Source organism: Varanus komodoensis, unplaced genomic scaffold, assembly GCF_004798865.1.
Source record: "Varanus komodoensis strain SLA01 unplaced genomic scaffold, ASM479886v1 scaffold21, whole genome shotgun sequence".
Taxonomy (NCBI): domain Eukaryota; kingdom Metazoa; phylum Chordata; class Lepidosauria; order Squamata; family Varanidae; genus Varanus; species Varanus komodoensis.
Window position 1 is genome coordinate 4,377,221 of NW_025335589.1, and position 23,134 is coordinate 4,400,354.

The window sequence follows — 23,134 nt, forward strand, 5'->3', positions numbered from 1 at the left end:
GTCTGGAGGTTGGCTAGACGTACATCATAGAACTGTATCTCTTCCTAAACGCCTTCTCGAACCCTCAACTGGCTAGGTGTATCCTATGAATAGCCCAGTCAGTATTCAAACTACACTCGCTACACGTGTTGCCACGATAATGTTGGAGGGGGGACAATCGAACAGCGAATCAACATCGTACTCCTGCGCATGATGCTTTTTCCGTAAAGCAGTTTTTGAGTGGAAAAAAACATTCCTGTCCTTGATCATCCTCCTTATTCACCCGATTTAGCTCCCTGTGATTTTTACTTGTTCCCGAAAATCAAAAATTTTCGATTTTCGAGGCCTTGGCAAGGGGCGGCATAGAAATGTTTTAATAAATAAAAATAAATAAATAAATAAATAAATAAATAAATAAATAAATAAATAAAAATGACCTGAAGGGAACATGTTTTGCATCAATGGATGAAGTGAAGACAAAAACGGCAAGCCTGTTGAAGAGCCTCACACAAGAAGACTTCCAGCACTGTTTCAATCAATGGAAAATACGTATGGAGTGGTGTAGAGATCGGGAGGGGGGTATATAGAAGGTGACAATGTTCAGAATGCTGTAATTCATCCATAAATATTTTTTATTACTAATCCAGTTATTTTTGTGTCACACCTTGTATGCTACTTTCCCATGTGCCTTTCCAGTGGGGTTCATAGATCCATTGGTCACCCCACACTGTGGCATACAGCCTGCAAAACAACCCCCTGAACCATGGGAAGAGGTAGAGAGACAGATCCAGTGCTTCAGCAATTTCTGTAGAGCAGTCATCACCAACCACCATTCTTCAACAGAAGCCTGGATGAAAGAAAAGCTGAATGAGAAACATACTATTAGTCAGTAACTATCCCTCCATCTTTTCTTGCTTAGAGTGTAGTGCTTTTCTTTTTCGCTTTCAGTTATTTATTTGTTTATATATTAAAAGCTTTTGTATGCCGTCCTATTATACAAGATCTCAGGACGGCTTACAATTTTTAAAAGGACAATTAAACAACAATATCAATAATAGAACAAAACAAACCAAACAGAGCGACTAAACTAAAAAAACTATTAAGAGTTTAAAATACTGTTTAAATAAGGTTATCTCCTTCCTATAATCATCTAGTAAAACATTGCATCCCCTGCTAAAGCACTTCTACAGTCTCTCAAAACTTTCCATTCTATCATCATACCCCAGTAGCCCAATCCTTTGCATTACACATTTAGAACCAGCAACCCACTCTGTCAGCACTCCTCACACAATGCCTAAATAAACATGCCATTTTTTACTCTTACTTCCTCTCATCCTAAATCAGCTTTCCTTGTAATGTTTTGAATGAACAGAGAGGGAGATAAAATACACCTTTGTATGAAGTCTTTGCCAATAGGAAACCATTTAGTTTCTCCATATTCTGCCTTAACATTAGCTTCTTGTCTATGATACAAGTTACAGATCAGGACCATCGAATGCTGAAGTACATCCATTTCTCAGAACCATTTAAGGTTTCCTGTGATCCATGCAAAGGTTTTGCTATAGTCGACAGAGCATAGCCTGATCCTCTTCTGAAATTCTTGGTGTGCTCTAGCAGCCAACTTCTATTTGCAATATGATCTTGAGTACCTCTTCCTTTTTGGAATCCTGCTTGAAGGTCAGGATTCTAAAGGTCTTCCAAAACTTTTTGTTGCAATATCTTGAACATCACTTTGTTTGCAAAAAGAACTAATGCAATTGTTCTATAGTTACTACATTTCTCAGTATCTCAGTCTCTGTATCTGAAATTTAGTCTACAGCATTTAATAGTTCTTTTGGTACCCCTATCTATTTTGGGTGTTTTATTAACATCCAAACGATTTTAGAGCAAAGATGCATTCAGGACTCTGACCCTATATCAGTCAATTTTTGCTTCTCTTCTTAGCAATTGTGTTTCTTCTGCATCCATCCAGGCTTTTTCTCTTTTTGCTGCAGATTTTTTTTTTTTTTTTTTGGCATTCTTTAATAATGTCTCTGGTTTCAGTCCATAACTCTTCAGTCAGCGGAGTTCAGTAATGCAAACTTGTTCTTTATGTGGACTTTAAATTCTTCAAGAATGTTATTGAAGTTGTATTTGCTATGCTTCTACTAGTGATCTTTTTAGCTTTAGTCTGAGTTTTGATATTGAAAGTTTATGCTCACTACTGCAATCTGATTATTGTGATTATTATAGAAATGAAATTAACTAAAAGAGATTGCCAATCAAGCCAATTTCGTTATTTGTTTTTTGGTGCCAGGCTAAGACCTTTTTATTTAAAACTTATGTTAAGTGTTAATTTATTGGCTATTTGTAGGATTTTAAAATTTTTAAGCCGAGATGCACTGGGTTTTAATATTTTTATAACTTTGTTTTTGTTGTAAGCCACCCCGAGGCTTTGTTGCAATGGGGGTGGCATAAAAATGTTTTAAATAAATAAATAAATAAATTTCGGGTGAATCTGTTCATCTAATAGTGAATTAAAAGCTAACAAATTATGTCTTTACAGTAACCTATTATCACTCTGATTCTAAATAGGTAACTTGGAAGAAAAGAAACACTAATATCAATGGGAGTTTTGTGAAACTGTGTGGGCTTCTGTGCATTCAAGTGGAAAAGGCTGGGTTGGTCAACTGTCTCCACATAGACTAGGCCAGATTCTTGCTCCTGGGTTGTTCCAGCGAAGGTCATCACTCTGCCTCATTCACAGAATGTGATAGGTATGTAAGTCCCCATATGTTGCCATCCTTTGCTTGAAACCCTATGTTTTCCCAGAGCTTTTGTCTGCTTTCTTTTTACCAAAAACAAAAAAAAACCCCACCTCTATTAAAGGAGGAAAGACAGAATAATTATACAGTATCTTTTGACTCGTGGCACTAGGGGCCATCCATCTGGAAGCATGTGTGGTTACTAGACAGCATGCACAGTGTGTCACTTACGTGAATGAACTATACTGTTTTTGGCCTGCCACAGATTCAGGTGCTGCCAGACATGCTGCAAACAGCTTTTGTTAAGACATTTTGGGTCCACAATTAAACAGATTAACCTCCTGAGTACTTGCTCTGGTAGATGTCTGCAATAATTAATTGGCTTATATGTCCAGCAATGGATGACACAATCCAGGCTATGCAAGCTGGAAGGTTAATATGAAACCTAAAACTCAATGTTAATTTCTCTAGCAACATAACAGTTACACTCTTCCCCAGAAGTCAAAGGGGGAAAATCCTGAGAAATGTTCTGTATTGTCCATATTGTAACAGTCCTTGGCCTCTGACCTATATAATTGAGTTGATAGTGATTATTTCAGTAACCACTACATTCTATTTTATATACATTCCTTTAAGTCAGGATTCATGGAATCGTAGCACTAAAGATCCAAAGTAGGCCATTGATTATCATTAGCAATAATATCTACACAAGTTCCTACTATCCTACAAAATAGATTGTTATTGTTACTGGGCTGTCATCCAATTAAAAAAAAGGTTGATTTATCACCCGCCTTTTAACCAATCAATTGATTGCATTGTATACATATCTGAATAACCACAAACCCTCAATATATATTATTTTTGAGATGTTGAAGTTGCAAGATTTTATCATTTATTTAGCTCATTATTATACTGGAAATGTTATCTTTACCATTATCTATCCCTAAAGTAATATATGAAGAAGTTCCCCCTGTGCTCCCACTTTGAAATTCAACCCCACATATGCAACACACGGATCATAATACTAACCTCACTTAACTGGCTTATTGTAAGAATTAAGACAAAACAGTGTGCACTCTGAATGCTCAAAAAACAAAAACCTACAGCTTAATTATTATATTGGGAAATTGAGCTGAGGTGAGCTGGGAACTCAGGGCTTACAGGCTCATGTTCTAAAAGTAATCCAATTGGCTCCGTACACTGAAGCAGAATCTCCTGCGCTGATCCAGTGCATCTTATATTCACCACCTGACATCCAAGCACAGCCTACCCTGCTTCCCACAGATGCAGAAGCAACCATTTGGAGGAGTCATTAAGAAATCATAGGGTTTGTGTAGGTGATAAAGTCCACATGTGGCAAATATACCTGAAGACTTACACAGAGTACTTCTTTCTTTTGAGTTAATGTCAGCTAAGACTGTACATATTTCATAATTACGTTATGCATCTGGTAGATGGGATTGGAGGAATCATGGCAGTCATTACTGGATTTCAAAGCACCCAAGGGCACTTTTGCCCCAGTTAGGAACTGCTGTTGATCATAACTTAGATGGGGCTTGTAAAATAAAATATAAAAGCATAGTGATTTGATCCTGTTTTGGAAACAACTTATATGATTGAGTACTTTTCCAGGCAAACCCTCAAATGCCCCCTTTGATCCTACTAATGCTAGCCTGGATTGAATCTTATTTTATAAACTCTAGTATCTTGTTTCCATTTTACAAAGCAACAACCTGCAACACAATTAAACCACCTGAAATAATAAATACAAATTATTCAAATACAATGTTAAAAGTGTGTGTTTAGGGGATGTTGTTTTTTCCCCACTAACTGATGAAACACAACTCAAGTTACTTGGGTAGTGAACTATAACACATGGCACTACAAAGAAGGAACTTTTCTATGTTTTAATCAAACTTATCAGAAATGTATGGCTAAATACAGAGAAAATTATTTATTAGTAACTGGATTTAAGAAACATACTGTATATATACTCATAAGTGAATGACAATATGTATATCTTTTATTTAAGTGAGTCAAAGAGGGGATATATTATTGACTAGAGTACATTGTATGTATTGCATTATTCTAATTGTTTGGTAAAGACAAACAGTTTCAGATTAATTGTACTAGCAGAACAACTTAATAATGAAAAGCACATAGATCGATCAGGATGAAGGAACATAGCAATAAAGTTTCAGCTCATAATCAGAAAAACAGGAAGGAAGGTGCTAAGGTGCTTTTTTTTTAAAGGATACATGACTTAAGACTTTGAAGACAATAATTAGCACTTCAAATTGGTCCCAGAGGCACATCGTACACCAATACAGATGTGGTACAGTTGAAGTAATACATTCTCCTCAGCCCTTTTTTGGTAGGAAATAAGCCACTGAATTCCTCTTTAGATGAAAATTCTAAACCAGGAGCACAATATTCTGTCAACAGACATTCAGTGAATTGTAAACATGGAGACAATCGTACTGTAAAGAGTGACAAGTATACAGGGGTGGGGGTGATCACTTGTTTAAAAGAAAAAAACCAACAGGAAGATGTAAGCTGTAGTAAAAGAAAGGAGAACATGGCCTAGAGATTATCTACACTCATTTGAATTTATATCCATTCTACACAGGAAGCACATGGAATGACATGTTCCAATGACATGGAAAACAGAACACAAGCAGCAATCTGAAACACTACAGATGATCATAGTAATGCATGAATTTTGTTGGGCTGATCTGGCAGCATGTTGTGAATATCCCACACAGCCCTGGAGCTGAAAAGACCTCCCCAGAGGAAGAGAGCTGGGGAGTCTACAGAATGCCCAACTCCCAAGAAGACCCGGAGGACCTTCAGCAGACGAAAGGCAGCCTGGGGTGCTCAGTCAGAGGGATACTTCATCAGGGTCCCCCAACTGCCCTTTTGACCCTATGTTCAGCCTTGCCTCGAGTCTTTGATCTCATCACCTGGGTTTCCAACAGTGGGCCTGGTAAGACACAGAAATGCTGAAGGAGCACCTATTTGACTGCCAGATGCCAAGGGTCCACCCCAGAGGAGCAAAAGACCCAGCTATGAGCGATGAATTAACAGAGGCCCAAGAAGGGGAGGTGCTGATATTGTGACTATAAAGCCTTTCATCTCATCTGACACTTTGCTAGTTGAACAGTTCCATCCGACTTACTTAGCTCTGGTCCTCACAGTATGTACAGTGGATGGACTGAAGAGAATGGGGCTCATGCCAGGTGTGGGGCCAGAAAGACATTCCTGCTCCCCATTAGTGACACGATGCTTCTGCAGGAAGTGAATTTATGTGGTACATACAGTATGGGTGTGAACTAAAGTCTCGTGTCAGTATTTCCACAGCAGATTTTCCAATGTGGCTTGCTGTGCCTTAAATCTTCCTGCAATATTTTCTGTCACAGAAGCTCCAGCATTTGCATACAAAGGCATCATATCACAAAGTGTTCTCCTGTCAATGGCTAGTCCTGTGTAGGCACATGCTTATGAATACATCTAAGCCCTATGTATAAGGGAAAGCAAAGCAATAGCTGAGAAACATAACGAATCATCCCTAAACAACAACAAAAATTGAACTGTCACAGTTATTTATTTTCCTTGCATTTTCTCATGCACAATGATGTTATTAAATGAACAGACCATTAGAACATCTTTGAGTTCTGAAGCTTCAGCTATGCTTTCAACATCCTTAGCAGGAAGTGCCAAACACCAGGGGAGCAGAGAATCTCCATATTTTAAGTTGATTAATACAGAAAGAAAATGGTTATTTTGCAGGGCCACCTAATAGGGTAACAATAGGTATTTTGTAGTACATGTAGAAACTTGGTATTATATATTTATGTTCTTCCAGTGCCATTTACTTCATTATACATTGTAGACCTGAATACACATCTACTTAGAAATAGTAACATAGCAAACTGCCTTATACTGAATGAGACCAACAGTTCATCAAGCCCAGTATGATTAACAGTTGCTGACTTCGAACAGCAAAATAGCCCACATTGAAGTATTGGTTCTTGTTAAATCATGGGCAGATATAGAAATATCATGTGATGACTGACTGGATTTCTAACCCACCCCATTAGCCAAAAGGCTCCCTGGCTCTCAGTAAATCAAGGCTTCTTCAAAAATTGATCATGGTTCACAAAGTGTGGTTTGTTAGTGCAGCTGGGTTCAGACAGCATGATAGTCCATTTTTCAACAAAAAGTCACCTTTCAATGACAACCCATTCTCAACCCTTTATGGTGGGGTTATCATGTTGCCTGGACCTAGCCAATTACTGGCAGCAGCTCTCCAGGACTTCAGTGCAGATCATTTCCTAGTCCTATCTGGGTATGCTGGAGAACAAACCTGGGCCCTTCTGCATGGAAGCAAGTGCTCTGCAATTGAATTATGTCCCCTCCCCAGCTGAATAAAACAAGAACAACTCCCAGCTTAATGTGTGGTGCTGCCAGTGATTTTTTTTTAGTGATCAGGATACGCAGGAGCACTTTAAAGGAATAACAGCACACTATTTTTAGCAAATGGCACAGATTTTAGGGAGCATGTCAAATACTCCCACGTGTATTTCAGCTCTGACGGGTCTTTGCTCAGGTTGCATGGTTTCAATATGCAACCAGGCAGACACATGGCGCTATAAACCCTAATGCACAAGAAAGAAATTAATGTCTGATTTTCTGTACTATTCTGACCCTGATTGCAATATTATCACTAGCAAAAGTGTGGAATTAATCCTAATTTTGCTAAGAGACTCTCTGAAAATGAATTATCAGAGAGGTAACCATACAAAAGCAACCAAGAATGATGTGGCACTTTGAAGATAAACAAAATGTATCATCCAATAATAAATTTGTTAGCCTTTAAGGTGCTTCAAAACACTGTGGTTTCTGGAAACAACATATCTATTTAATCACTAACAATGAAGACTATCACCACAGGCACAAGTTCAATTTTTTCAAATGCCCCTGAATCAGACTGAGTACTTAAGGGACTGTTTTTTAAAAAATCTGACAGATTACAGGGCTTGCAGTTATTTAATGAAATGAAAAGTGAGTGGAAACAAGTAGCATTACTTTACAAACTCTGCAGAAATATTACTGCCATATGCTATAATGACTGGCAGGCAATAATTCTATCTTGCTACTGTGCATTGGCATAGCTGCTTAATTTTGATTTAATCTAGTGTCCTTTAGAAATCCTAATAAATGCAATATTGCACTAATTTTCTTGTCTGGTTGCATCTGTTTTCATATAACATATGATGGGCAAGAAAAGACTGAGGCAGAATTCAGTCAAAAGCAGAACAAAGCTAATATAGTTCACCTCTTTTGACAGCCCATAAAATGGGGGCAAGACTTTGAAGAATTGTCATTCTTTTCATCCCATTAAATATCTAATACAGAATTTTAGTACATATCTTTGATTGTCACTGATCTGGTTTACAAGATCAGAAACAGCCACTGTATCTCAAAGCACAAAGTGCATAATCACAGCTTGGCTGCAGTATATAGTATCATCTGAACCATTATTGGAGTGTTAATCAACCCACAAATAACTCTGCAACAGTGCATCGGTTGTTATATGCAAATTGCATCTAGCATGGACCACAGCTCACAACAAGCAGCCACGATTTGTTTATGCCATGATGCTGTTTTGATCATGTGAACCAGCCCACTAATTTAAACCACTTTTCCACCATCAGCACATATTCCCAGAAAAAAATCCTGCAGACACCGTGCTCTGAACTGTCATATAGTTATTGACATTCCAGGTTATTAATGTGGATTAAATCTTTTTGCATTATTAGAATAGTGTCAACTTTTTAATTAAGAGGTAAGTAATTAATGCAGTAGCCTCAGGGCTGCTTCACACATGATGAACTGCATTGAAATCAGTGGGACTTTCAAGTAAATAAGATTAGGACATAACTGTTACTGTCTGAGAGCTAGAGTAACATGGGGGTTAAAGTGATAGCCGTGGAATGGGAGGCTTCAGTTCAAAACCCTAATTGCCATAAAGCTCATGGAATGACCTCAGATCAGCCACATGCTCCCAGCTCTACCTCTCCCACCAGACTGTTGTGAAAATCAAATGAAGTGCCCCTCATGAGGGAAGCCTCACCGTGAGCTCTTTGGGGAAATGGTGGGATCTAGATCTGAGAAAAAAAAATTGTGCTTAACTGCTATCTTCTTGCTCTGCCGAAGAAGCTACAAAACAAAATATTCAGCACTCAGAATTTACTTTTGATAATTCCAGAAAGATAGCCTCCTATTTCAGTGTTGGCACAGGACCTGCATGGGCCTTAGTCACCACTCATTTTGTGCTTTTAGCAATGTTTATTCCACACAACCAGCAGCATTATAACACAGGCCTGGGGCTGCTTATTTATAGCCAAGTAGCCGCTTTAATCTTTTGTGTTAGAGATTAGAAGATGCTTCCAGCTGTTTTAGCTAGAACCAACTTCAAAGCAACTCTATGTGAATTGCTGGTGTCATATAACAGTTCTGTTACTGTCTGTTGAGTAAACCTTTACAGAGATATAACCACAATGCATTTATTGACCACTACACATGCACTTGCAGTGTGGCTTGGAAGAATCATGTTGAAGGGCAAGAATGGCCAGACAAAAGCCAGCTTTGCTTGCAAACGTATGTACTTTAAAGACAGCATGTGATGCTTTGGGTTGGCTATTCATCCAGTTGCAATTTTAGTTGTGCTGTACTTTCCTAATAAGCAGAGAGATTTATTTCCAAAAAGGCTGGGGTTGAGAAATCACTGATTGCTGATTTTTTTAATTGCACTTGTTAACATGTCCTCTGGCAAATTGGTGTTTGAACATTTTACATTCACTAGGTTACTCAATACATTAAATCATAACTGAAAGTGGATAGGGTTACAACAGGCACAATACAGGAAGCAAGAACAATGCAGATAGAAAGTAAAGGATGAAAATAAGCCTTTGTAAAAGTCAGACATTGCTGGTTATCTTTACTTGCTGAGGGATTTAAGTATTCAGTTATTTATTTAGGAAGTTTATAACTCACGTCCAGTACAAACTTCTCAAAGCAAGAAAAAATGCCATCTGAAATAAAATCTGCAGAATCAGACAACAGCAGCCAAACTTACCAGTCATAACTACTGAACAAAACACTGGCCACAACAAGCTTACATGAGTGAGGGCTAAATACAAAGCATGCCTTCTACCCTTTCTTTTTTCCCTTACAAGTAATCACATGGAAGCTTGATCCAAGTAAGAATCACTGTATGCTGGTGGGAAGTTTTAACATCACCCCTTCCATTTGAGAGACTTTCAAAAAATTTCAGTGGGTGAACTGGAGGAATTTAGGAGTCAAACAACTGAGGGGGAAAGGTTTAAACTTCCCCTATCTATGTGCAGTGGCCCTGATCCCAAGCATTTACTTATAAGAGAGTAAGCTGCATACTGTGGGTGGAATCCAACAAGTGCTACTTAGGATCTATGGATCTATTTGAAGCAGGGCATGTGTCAATTTGTACCTTCTGCATTTAACATTTTGCATCCTAACCCCCACCCCCAAATCTTAAAACAGCACACTCAAAGAGGTCAAGAAAGATGGTTCTAACTTTAGAGTCGGGGTCATTTCTGAAAAAGCAGCACCCACATCCAAATAAACAATGAGACTGTCTAAATAAATCGAATAACAGTACACAAAGAAATCTTGAGGAAAAGAGGTGCTCTCTCAGGTCCAGACTGTAAAGCATCTTGGATTTGGCCCAGAAACAGCAGCATCCATTCCCATACTTATAGGATGAATTTTAGATGCTTTCTATACAGGCCATGCTAGAAATTAATCAGGCTTCTGTATTGTGACAGCAGTGTTTGAAAAAGCTACAAGAGAAGCCCCATAAAGAACGTATTACAGTAGTCTATAATGAGTTAAGGGATGCAGGTGACGCAGTGGTTTAAACTGCTGTGCTACTGTGCTGGGTGATCGGAAGGTCTCCGGTTCGAATCTGCACAATGGGGTGAGTTCCCATTGCTCTGTCCCAGCTCCTGCCAACCTTGCGGTTCGAAAGCATGCAAATGCAAGTAGATAAAAAGGTACCACTTCGGTGGGCAGGTAACAGCGTTCCGCGCACTTCAGTGTTTAGTCATGCCGGCCACATGACCACGGAGACTGTCTGCGGACAAACGCTGGCTCCCACAGCTAGGAAATGGAGATGAGCACCGCCCCCTAGAGTCAGACATGACTGGACTTAACGTCAAGGGGAAACCTTTACCTTTTTATAATGAGTTAATATTGGAGTAGGCCTGCAGAACCCCCAATTTTATTACAGCTCATGTAGGCCCTATTTACACATCATCATATTATGTTATTCATTCATATACCACCCAATGCATGCCATCAGCATTTTGAATGTGCAACTTCCAATTATCTTGATTAGAGATTATTCCTTAAGTTGCAAAGCTAACTGGAGGAGATTCAGGAGAGAGAAAAAAAACTTCTTCACAAAGCACATAGTTAAACTACAGAATTCACTTGCACAGTTTGAACAACTTTAAAAGGGGATTGCATAAATTAATGGAGGAGGAAACTATCAATAGCTACTAGTCCTGATGGCTATATGTCACTCCCACCCCCCAGTATCAGAGGCAGTATGCCTGTGTACACCACTTGCTGGAAGTGCTGTTACACTCATGTTTTCCACAGAAAGCTGGTTGGTCTTTGTGTGAATGGGATGGTGAACTGGCTGGATCCTTGGTCTGCTCCAGCTTGCCTTCTCTTTTTTTCTAAAATGGCAGCAACTTACAAGCTCAGTGACTTGTGAATTTAACTCATGATCTGCCACCATTACATGCAGAATGAATCTAACCATAGTGGCCTTTCAGGAGCTTGATGCCCTCCCTCCATTTTTGCAGTCCCAGACAAATGGCAAGACCAAAAGTTTGAACCAGGAATGTAAATGTGAACTATGTGAGAATTTAAATATATTAAGCTATGTGAAGAAATGCCATGGGCCTAATTATTCCTGCACTGTAATATTTTTTCCTAAGCACTCTGTGTGGCCTCTGAGGCTATAATACATTTGTACAGGCCTGAAAGTATTACTGAATTAATAGCCTATTTAATAGTGACTGCTTGGTGGTGTTCTGAAGAGGAAATAGAGAAGTGATTGTTTGAAGTACTTTTAGACAGGGTTAGAATCAAGTAAATTGCATTTTGATGGGCTGGGGGCTAAAGAAGGAGCGGTTTACCCATAGGGGGTAGCAGTGCACGCAAGAAAATCTCCCAAATGGTGCAGAAGCATTTTAATAAATAACTGACCAAGGGCTGTATTTGACTTGGTGGATCACACATTCTACAGGTCTAATCTACCGAGTGTGTTGAGGCCCAATATTTATACCCTTGTACTGTTTCCCGTGATAAAGGAAATTCCTTAAATTCAGGATACAGCCACAAGAAAGTTATATTAAATTATTTAAAGAAAGAAACAAAAAAACTCTTGAAATCCAGTTATATTAGAAATACCAAAAGAGGTTATTGCTATGACCAACAATGGCAAAAAAGTACGTGGCATCTAAAAGACTAAGTTACTGCATAGGCATGAAGCTGTTATATTTTTATGATGCGAAGTGGTTCAAAAGCATGCTACATCAGGATACCAGATTTCAGGCTACTGCAGTCTACTTTGTTTTTCACTAGAATCCCAAGATTCATCAGCCAGATCCCAGTACTAAAGACGTACACTTTGTATTAAAGAATTATGAGCCCAGAAATTTGTTTAGGGGACTGGAATTGAAAGGAATTTGCAGGCCTTCTGCACAAACCTCCAGCCCAGGTTACACCAAACATTCTTCATTTAAACAGCATTATCAGGGACCAGGGAAGGGGAACTCAACTTGTTGCACCTGTTGCTAAACAACTGTAAGTCTAAAATGCTTGCTCACCTAGTGAAATCACCCAGCTACAGATCTACCTTCTTCCTACCACATGTTACATAATGCAAGATTGTAGAAGTCCTCTCTGTATTATATGACTGTGAAAGCTGGACCATAAGGAAGGCTGAGTGCCGAAGGATTGAGGCCTTTGAATTGTGGTGCTGGAGGAGACTCCTGAGAGTCCCTTGGATCGCAAGGCAATCAAACCGGTCAGTGCCAGAGGAGATCAACCCTGACTGCTCTTTAGAAGGCCAGATACTGAAGATGAAACTCAAAATACTTTGGCCACATAATGAGAAGGAAGGACTCCCTGGAGAAGAGCCTAATGCTGGGAACAATAGATGGCAAAAGAAGAAGGGGACGGCAGAGAATGAGCTGGCTAGATGGAGTCACTGAAGCAGTTGGTGTGAGCTTAAGTGTACTCCAGGGGATGGTGGAGGACAGGAAGGCCTGGAGGAATGTTGTCCATGGGGTCGCGATGGGTTGGACACTACTTCATGACTAACAACAACATAACCTTAGCTCTCTAAACACTTTATTAATACTTGTTTGTTAATATGCCACTCAACAATAATGCTACTTAGTAACAATTCAGTAACAGTAATTTATGTTACTGTTTCAACCCTATGGACTACATAATCGATCCGCTGGCCAGTCTTTCCTTTCCCTGGAGACTGATTTCAGAGGTTCAGAAACCAGTTGGAGCTGCACAATACATTTATCTTCCATTCAAATCTAGTATAAAAGTTATCTCCATTCTGCTCAAAATTAAGCCTGATTCTAAAGTGACCTTGGACAAGTGTACCAAACAATTTGACATTTTATTTCAAGGATATTTCAAACAATTCAAACTGAAAAGTGAGGGAGTGGACGGTAGGGGAAGAGGGATGTAAGCCTAAAAATATTTTAAGTTCAGGAAACAGTATTTGTAGGATCCCTGCTGAGAAGCAAAATAGCTAAATTTTCATGAGTTCTGTTTATAGCTGTGCGATTTGAAATGTTAAGGTCAGAAGTCACCATTCCAATATCATCTTAATACAAGGCTTTCTCCGCCCAATTCCTCTTAACAAAAGCTTTAAACACACACACACACACACACACACACACACACACACACACACACCCCCCCTTAGGGGAATAAAACAAAGCTTTTAGATAGAGGCAGATGCTTTTGTCTTTTAAGTTTCAGCCCCCAGTGTTATGAATTTCTGGCAGCTGAACATGACCCTTTCCTTCATCTAACTTCACTTAGGGTATACTTATGCTGAGGGACTCTCACAAACATGTAATGACTCAACAAGGGAGCTAGTTCAAGTGGGAGATAATTAGACTTTCACCCTCTCCTTCTGTTTAATGCCACTGGCTCCCGATTCTCCATATCTCTACTGTGTGCCCTTAAGAACAGCTGAGCTGCAGCCAAGCACTGTGCACTCCCCACAGCCAGCAACTTCCTCTGAAGCTGCAGTGCATAATTATAACCAGCTGTTAAGGGTTGTCTGAGAGCAATTCAAACAGCATCTTCATGCCCAGAGACAGAAAGCCATCCCCCTTTCTTTCTCCACCCGCCCCCCCCCCCACTTCAAGTTTGGCTACAGTAGATAAGCTGCTGAAAGCTCTCAGTGTTTCTGTAAATAAACACAGTGACTCCCAGTGTTTGCTTTACCAACAGAGGTGCTAAATGGACAAGACAGTTCTGCTGTGTCCCTGGAATCTTACCTTTGCCTTGCTTCACCCAATTGCTTAAATGGATGCAACACGAGCTCCTTCCATGGCACTTGCTGCCAAGTCAGGTTGACTCTATTTAAACCCAGAAGCATGCCGCCTGCTGGCACTGTTTCTGCCAGCTTCCTGTTCAGAAGCATTATGCTACCAGACACTGGGGAGAATCAGCAGGTGGTAGATACTGCCATGATGACTTTCCTGCTTGTCAGCCTGCCTGTGGGATCTGCCTAGCCACACTTATCGGGAGGCAGAAGGCAGAGCTCAATGCACTGTAGGCTAGATGTAGCATGGAAATTCTGATGTTCTGAATAGGAAAGGCATATGGAAGTGGATGAATCTGGGAAGCTATCGTTAGTGCAAGGGGCAAAGTCTTCCCTAACTATTCAGGAAAATAACCATTTTACAGACTAGCACAACCTTAGATGTACTTTCTTTGAGCACTAGTAGGCAAGACAGTGAGAGATTTGATACCATGTTTTTAAAAGGCAAAATGAAGCCATAGGAGCACCCATCCCTTCAACTTGGGCTGAATTGGTGGCTTAACCTGGTTCTGCTTCGGAGTTTTCCCAAACTGAACTCCACTGAACTACTGTTTAGTCCATAGGACTAAAAATACAGATACCCACAATCAATAAGAGTAAGGGCAAGCTATACACTAAAAACAAACATGTGCAACTAAACCTGAACATGTTTTTTTTGGGGGGGGCATTGTTTTTTGTTTTGCATACAGAAGTAGTGGAACATAGAGTGTTTAACTCTTTGTTCAGATACTTCCCCCTCTCCCCAGGAAAATCCTCCCTTCCAAGCTGTTTTATTTGGCACTGGGCATGGGATGGGGTCCAACTGCATGTGTGCAACAAAATTTTGGTTCATGAAGCCCTATAAGCATTATCTTAATCACACAGGAGTTGTATTTCTATGAGCGGCTCTTATGTGGCTGGAGTAAGATTTAAATAACTCGTGTGAATGGAACATGTGGACTTTCCATGATAATCGGCATGAGAGTTTATTACCTAGGAAAGTCCCAAGGAATGGAACCCTTACCTATTATACTAGCCATGGAGGCAAAGTTCCAGAAAAGCAGTTACCAGATAGACAGAATAACTTATAAAAGACACCCATATTACTAAGGAAGACAATAGCAATAGCATTTCATTCGGTTTTAAAGTTATCCATTTAAAGTTATCCAGTTATCTGAATGCAGCACTCTTTTGTAATTTTTAGTAATTTGGTAGATCATCGGTCTATCTATATCAAAGCATTTGCTCAAAGTGACACAGAAAATTTCTGAATATGATAGAGGAGGGCATGTCTGCACAAGGACTATTTTACTGTGGGCCCTGGAAACTGCCTTCTCTCCTCAGACATCTGGCAGTTACAGGTATTTCAGGAGTCTGCAGTAACCACAATTAATGCCAGAAGTAGCTAATCTGACAGGGGAATCCATTAACCTCACCATATATAGGTTTGCCTGCAACTTCTTCTGGGCCTCTAGATGCAAGGAGAAGCAGAAAATAAGTCCACACATGTCACATCAGTAGTAGCCATGAGGATAATTCCAAGAGCGGAACATGAAAGGCTCTAGGCTCATGAAGCTTTGCTGCTACTGACTTTGGGCTACACTAGACAGCACAGATATTACCTCTGTCTTTTTCAAGTGACCGCAGCAAAAACAGAATGACTGAAATAAGGAGAGAATATATTTAAAGTTTTCCTGGTAAAGAATTCATTCACTAACTCTGTAAGAGGGATATCAAATACTAAACAGGATTAACTCCAAGTTTTCTGGTGCTTAGTAATTCCTTACTTATAAAGCAGAGTCCTGCAGAAAATGAGTAGGAATTCTGCATGATGATGTAAATATGCATCGTGCTGAAGATACTGAGATTTCAGGAACAATAAACATAGCATGAATGGAACTAGGCCAGTCTGGTAACAATATTATGAAAGACTCACAAGCTGTGACAGTTATTCTGATGCAATACGGAGTTTACTGCAAAAGCAATGCCAGGTTTAATGCAAGATGGAACATTAGGTCCAAGTTTCCAAATTTGTTGTTAATTATTTCTCCTCTCCCTCCCAAGTGCCATGAGAGATTCTGACCAAAGCAACATTTCCTACATTTATTCATTTTTAATAGTTCCCATGTGAACTGGACCAACCCTGGATATTTGCAGTGTGCTGCTACATGTGAATCCACTATGACAAGAAGCAAATTGGCAAATTTTCCAAAGAAAATGCTAGCTCATATGTTGCTCAGGTGCTTCTAAACAGGGGATCCTAGTGTCACCAATCCAAAGGCATCGTGCAACTATTCCTTTTATTCTTTTTGTTTTGGCCTTCAAAGGTTTTTCTAGGGTAAGTAAAAAATAATAGCGCAAAAGCACAGGTCTCCATTTAGAAGACCACAGTGTCTAGACACTATACAACATAAAATTCAGTGACTGAGGTAAGGCAATTACACCATGAAAGACTTGTCTGGAATCACCCTGCTCTGTTTATTCAACACTTGAACATGGGGTTACCTCTTCTGGGTGGCAAGTGGGGCCTGACAGTTTGTTCAATGTGACCAGCTGAAGTTCAGCTAATGAAGCTGCTCTCAGTTCCGTCATGCACAACCATTCAAACATAGTATCATTTGCTGGAAATAAAACTGGTCACCCCAAGTATATTTGCACAATGCTGGCTTTGTGGCACTTCTGGAAAAAAAGAGAAAAGGGATTTAATTAGGGTGGGAATGCCAGGCATTATGTCTAACACACACAAGAACTTACACAACAGGGCCTGCCCTACCTGTAGGCTGTGAGACCCCTGCCTCAGGCAGAAGGTGCTGTGAGGGCAAGCAACAGGGAGGAGTTGCCTGCCCTGCCCTGCACCCCTAAGCTGGCCCACTGCTCTCAGGTGCTGGAAGATGCTGCTCCAGCGCTGCAGCAAGATTCAGCTGCCAGGCTCCTCTAAGCGGATAGAGGGGAGGGAGAGAGCATCTTATTAAGCAGCAAAATGTGTTAGGCCAGCCCGCATACACATGCACACTCTGACTTGAGAGGAGACGGGGCAGGCAACAGTTACTTAGTGAGTGGTGGTGGTGAATAAAAAGCATTTTATATATGCATAAAAGCATTTTTATATTTCATGTGCCTTGGCACTGAAAACCAGCTCCAGTATGCCTGCTCTGGGGCTCAGAGGAGAATGTCTGAGGAGGTCCCCTGGAATGCCTATCCTTCTTTGTCCTTGCATGCACGTGCCCCTATTTACAGTTCATTAACGCACTTCTGACTCCTGTAGGCTGGGGGATCCTGCAGTCATGCCCTCCCCTCCCCCCGAAGGTGAGAGGTCCCCTTTTCTCCACCTTTGGCTGAAGCTGTCATCAGCAGGAAACACACTGCATTGGAAAAACTTCAACCTGCCGCTCGTTCTTTGTGTGGAACGCTGGCTCAGCGCCATTCCTCTTCCTTCTTCCCATGCTGCTCTTTTCCCCAGTCCCTGTCAGGCGTCCAGCTGCTGACAAGCAAAGGGGGAGTCAAGGGAGATGGGCGGCTCGGCTGCTTTGAATGATTTCGCCCTGGTGTCCCTGAAGATTTGTGGCTCCCCGCTGCAGCTGCTCCATCTACTGGCCAAATGCAATTTCTGCAAGGCTACAAAAGCTTGTCAGGTTAGCGCTAGGTGAATGTTAAGTGATTTTTGGTCTCCAGAGGACAAAGGATTTGTCCTTTACCCTAGGCATCTTAAAGATTTAACAAATGCTAGCTTTACAGTTCTGAGCAGGAAAAGTAGCAGCGATTAACTTCCAAAATGTGTCAAAATCTACTTGGCTTTCTTTTGCAGAGTTCTTAAAGCATTTCATTTTTTTTTCCTTTTGCAATAGCATTTCTATCCATATTCTGTGCTCAGATTTGTTAAGCACTGATATTTCTTTCATGAATACCATTTATATAATTCAATTCTGTTTAGTCCAACCACACATGCTATTTAGCAAAGGTGCAACCAAAGAAGAGAGAGAGGAACCCAGCAGAGAGGAGTATTCCTTAAAGGTCTTAATAATTTCCTGTGCTTTACTATTTGTTTTTATGAAAAGGCAAAGACACTTCCTGTTGCAGTAATAGTACAGTCAATCCACAGATCATTCCCATTAGATAACAGAGATAGCTACTAAGTCTGTACCATCAAAACATAGCACTAAGCTGACAGGAACATTTTTGAACGAATGTAATGGTAATTCAGGTACCAGCAGGATCCTATGGCATGAAGAACTCTTACAGCAGTGACACATTCATGGGGGGGGGTGGCGGGTGAGAAGGTAGGCAGCTGACAGCCAGGTCTTTTCTTGAGCAAACTTTCCCCAGAGTAGCTTCCGCTTCTTGAGCTGATTCCTCATGACATGGCCTCCTAGCAGTCAAATGGGTGCTCCTTTCACCAGATCTACTGCTTCCTTTGTTTTGTAGACCCTGGGAACAAAGGGAGGTGATTCAGGGATCAAGGCAGGGTGTAATTAGGTGTCCCCGATTGATTTTGCTCCACTGCAGGTTCCTCCAGGTCTTCCATGGGAGTTGGGTATATTGTAGAGTTCAAAACCCTTCTCCAGAGAAATCTGGTTTGTAGAGGATCAGGACAGAACAGCAGAATTAGCTTAACACCCAGTTCTTTTAGCTGCTGTTGGCCTAACAATAAACCAAGTAGAGTTGCTGCTATTATGTTGGCTAAGTGGGAAGGCAGCATTGATAACAAGGCATGCATGGGAAAACAGCAAGGACACACTTGCACTCAATTAACAGAATGGGGGAATGTGGGGGTTGGCACAATGCAAGACAGTAAGTTAGAAAGATACTAGAATGCAAAATTGCCTATCACTGCTCTGCCTCAGATATGTAGGTCTTCCTAGCTTTTCTCCTGTAAAGTTATAGGAGTGATAGATTAAACTTGTTCCCCTGGGTTACAGCCCACGTGACATTCTTGTAGTTCTGGTCCATATGGAGTAAATAGGGTTATGTTGGATATATTATGATATTGTGCCACTTAGTTTTTGACACAAATAATCCAGATCCTGCTCCAAAATTAGTTTCTTCTTTGTTACTTTGCAAGGGCGATAATCCTTTCTTATCTACAAGGCTGCTAATGTAATCCTCCAACGGTTTTGTCTTTTGTTGTGCAGGCTTTTCTGTAGGTACAAATGAGAATAATTCCAAAAATTTGTCTTGCCTTGTGAATGGCTTTTGCTCTAAGAATCAGAAAATCTTCAACCACTGAAGCATTTATTTACTGATACTGAGCATTCATGTATTTGTGAGTTGCCCAGGCACATTGGGTTTTACTTGTGTGGGTCATCTCCATGCAGATATCTGGGAAGACAAAGGCAGGCAGGCAGGCAGGCATTCCAAGTGAGCAGAAGGTGCTGGTGCATATTCACTAATACCCACGTGACAGGGCAAATCAGCGAACAGGTGTCATGCAACCCAGCCATTATATATTTAAAAGCATTCAAGAGAAAGGATAAGGGAGTTACAAGCTCTTGCAGTTAACAATGTTATATGACAACACAATCCTACACTTGTTTAGACAGGAAAAACCCTTACAACTCCAAGAATTCCTCAGTCACCCCATTTGTTTCTGTCTAAACATGCATAAGATTGTGCTTTAAGGGTGCTTGCAGACAACAATTTTATATGCGTTCGCATTTCTTCATCATGGAGTGTTCTTTGGGGTCCTGGTAACATCATAATCAGCTCAATTTTTCCTATCCCAATACTTCACCCATCTTTCCTTATTAAAGAAAACCCTTAAATGAAAGACAGAATATCTGCATAATGCCTCAAAAATAGCACTATTTAGAAACGTCTGTGCATTTCTTTATGAGCAATTACATTGCAGCGGGTGGCTTTCCAATCTGTAAGGATTAGCTAAATGAAGCCCTGAACTAATAGCTGATACAAACTTAGTGGAGAAAGTACCTTATGCTTCTAAGTTCTGTGCAGCAGAATAGAGACTTCAAAGAACAATCTCAAGAGATAGCAAGCAGAAAGCTCTCTTCCATTTTACTGACATTTTCTGTTTGTGAGTGTGAAGGAACAACTTGTCTTCTAGAAAAAGGCATTTTACTGAACAGGACTGACTTCTGGGGCTGCTCCAATGCTAAACCAGTCTTCTCACAATGGTAATCCATCCAGACTAAAGCATGCAAATACGGCAATGCACCTCCTTTTCTTTTGGAAGGTTGCAATTCCAATAAACAAATTAAACTTTCCATTTGAGAACATGGAAACATAGAAACAGAGCAAGTCAGAAGGGGCCTCCTGGGCCATCTAGTCTGACCTCCAGCCAGCTCCGCTCACAACATGCCCACCATGTGCATGTCTAGCCTACCCTTGAACACCCTCACTGATGAGGCCTCAACCACCTCCCGTGGAAGCCCATTCCATACCCTTGGGATCTTACCATATTAGTAATAGGATTGATTTGCATTCCCAGCTGTCCAAAATCCTGTAAGATTAGAATCCTATGGGAGGAGCAGGTCACTTGATTCCACATTTGGGCCACGATGCCAACCTAAAGTCCAAGGTATGCAACTTGTCTGAAAGACAGGTGCAGCCTTTTTAGGCCATTTTTATGGTTTGCTGCCAAAATTTGGCAACACCATCCTATTGTTTTGCTGATACTGCTACAATTATGTGAGCCAAGGTTGGAGTGGTAAAGGCCATTTGTTACCCTCTCCTTCTGTAATATAAGGGGACAATTCTGCATGCATTGATCTGATCATACTCACTGTATGAACATTGTTGAACAGGCACTAAAGTTGTAGGTCTTCCTGATGATGTAAGTACCATTCATAATTGTTTATACGGTGATATTTTGTAAATACTCTGGGTGGCCTTTGAGAGGTTATAATATTCCTACCAGTGCTGTTCAGGTATGCTTGTTCCCAGTTTCAGTGCACACATGAGAAGTCCTGCAGCCCCTTCCTGTTTAACCCATGATGAGCTGCAGCATGTCTGGAGAATGAGATAATTGTGTAGCTGTTCTATGTATTTTTCCTTAACAAATTCCTTGCAGTGAGAAAAGAAGATGGAAGAAGCTGTGGAAGATATGGGAGAATTAAAAGTTGAAGATTATGTCCTCTGGAGCCTCTGTAAAGGAAGCAGGGTAATAGTTGTGTAAAAGCCTTGTCTAGAAGTACTCATTCATTCATTCATTGCAGTGACTTAACTGGACTAAATAACATTCAAAATAGAGATCCAACATCTTGGTCAGTTCTCTTAGTCCCTTTATGGTCCAGTGCCTTATTGTCCAGAACACTAACACTGAAAAAAGGAGAAAATTATTAGCGAGCACTTAGGTAGCATCCTGATTGCACAGTGCCTTTTATATCTGCTCAGGTAAATAAAAGTTTAATTGCTTAAATTGACAGCTGGGCAGCATAGCTAGAACATCCCTGAGGGAGGCAGGAAAGCAGGCAACCACTCCCAAGTTACGGCATCATTTTAGTGTACAGCAAAAGTATTGCCATTCACCATTCCCTTTTCCCCAAATCCTCCTAGACATGGAGGTGGTTCACACAATCCAAAAAGTCACCAAGACTTACTTAAATCATAATACAGGCTAGGTGGAGTTTTCTGCTCACTGTCCAGGCATAGCTTTTTCTGTGGTCTGAATTTCAGTGGCATGGCTTGGAGTGGGGAAGAACCCTAGAATAGCCCATGGATTGTTGTAGGGTTATTGGAAGGTTGCTTCCCCTATCAACAAACCATGTCACTCAGGGTTTGAATAACACAACTGGCTGTTCCCAAGGTGATGATTATGGAAATTGCAACCCATCACATTAAGATTCAAACAAGCCATGGCAGCTTATTTTGATTGTACAAATGAGCCAATTCATGCTACTGAATGAGCAGCGGCTCATGTATATGAGGTATTATAAAAATCAGCATGGAAATCAGAACTAAGTTAGGGGAAGTGCTTGAAAAGGTATGCTAACACTCTAAAGAATGATACTGCAAAAGTACATCTAAATTATCTCTGAGAAGGCTTGTTTATGCAAACACTCATATAACTTTACATAAAATATTGAGATTGTGGGTAGGAGCCAGATACTAAAACACTTTTTAAAGCAACACTGAATACAGTTTAAGGGCATGTTTAGCTCTCCCATTGAAACCAATGGGACTTAAAATAATTAATTTTAATTTGGCTGAATTGCTTTCCATGTTGAAAAGATTGAATGAGAGGGTGGAGAATTAGCAGTGTGGGTGTGAGAAGCATATGAAAATGCATATTAATATCCTAAAGGATTCTAGGATTCATTTTAGATTTGAGAAACACATTCAAGCAACCACCAAATTACCAGGTGGTCAAGAAGATGTTACACAAGAAAACCTTGGTAGGCTGCAAAATGCTTATTATGACTAAATTCTTTAGCCAGTCCACAAATTACATGTCCTAGAGAAACTTTCCGGATGTTAGGGATCTTTAGTGAGATTTCACTAACACATGACTATAAATATATTATGCTAGATTCTACCCTGATCACCTTTGCTACCAATGGAAATTTAAGAGAACAGTGCCCCCATTCATCAGAATCTATAACAAGACCACTGTTCACAGCTGCTCTTAGATAATTTGCAGGAGAGAAGGGAGAAAGTGTACTGTACTATGTCCTTGTTTTTTCCAAAAAACCTCATTCACGCTTTGAGAGTTGTCCAATTTTAGCTCTTTTCTTTAATTAAAATATATTTCCATGGCTTTAGAGATATCACTGCATGCTTT

General features: G+C 40.3%; 1 long non-coding RNA gene across 1 annotated transcript; it reads right to left on the bottom strand.

Moving 5' to 3' along the window:
* Nucleotides 1-593: 593 nt before the first annotated feature.
* On the bottom strand, nucleotides 594-18,254 carry LOC123023829. The gene is made up of 3 exons (XR_006414816.1): nucleotides 17,730-18,254; nucleotides 16,906-17,079; nucleotides 594-826 (listed from the first exon to the last, which is right to left on the bottom strand). It is a non-coding gene; the product is annotated as an uncharacterized LOC123023829 (long non-coding RNA).
* Nucleotides 18,255-23,134: the final 4,880 nt, after the last annotated feature.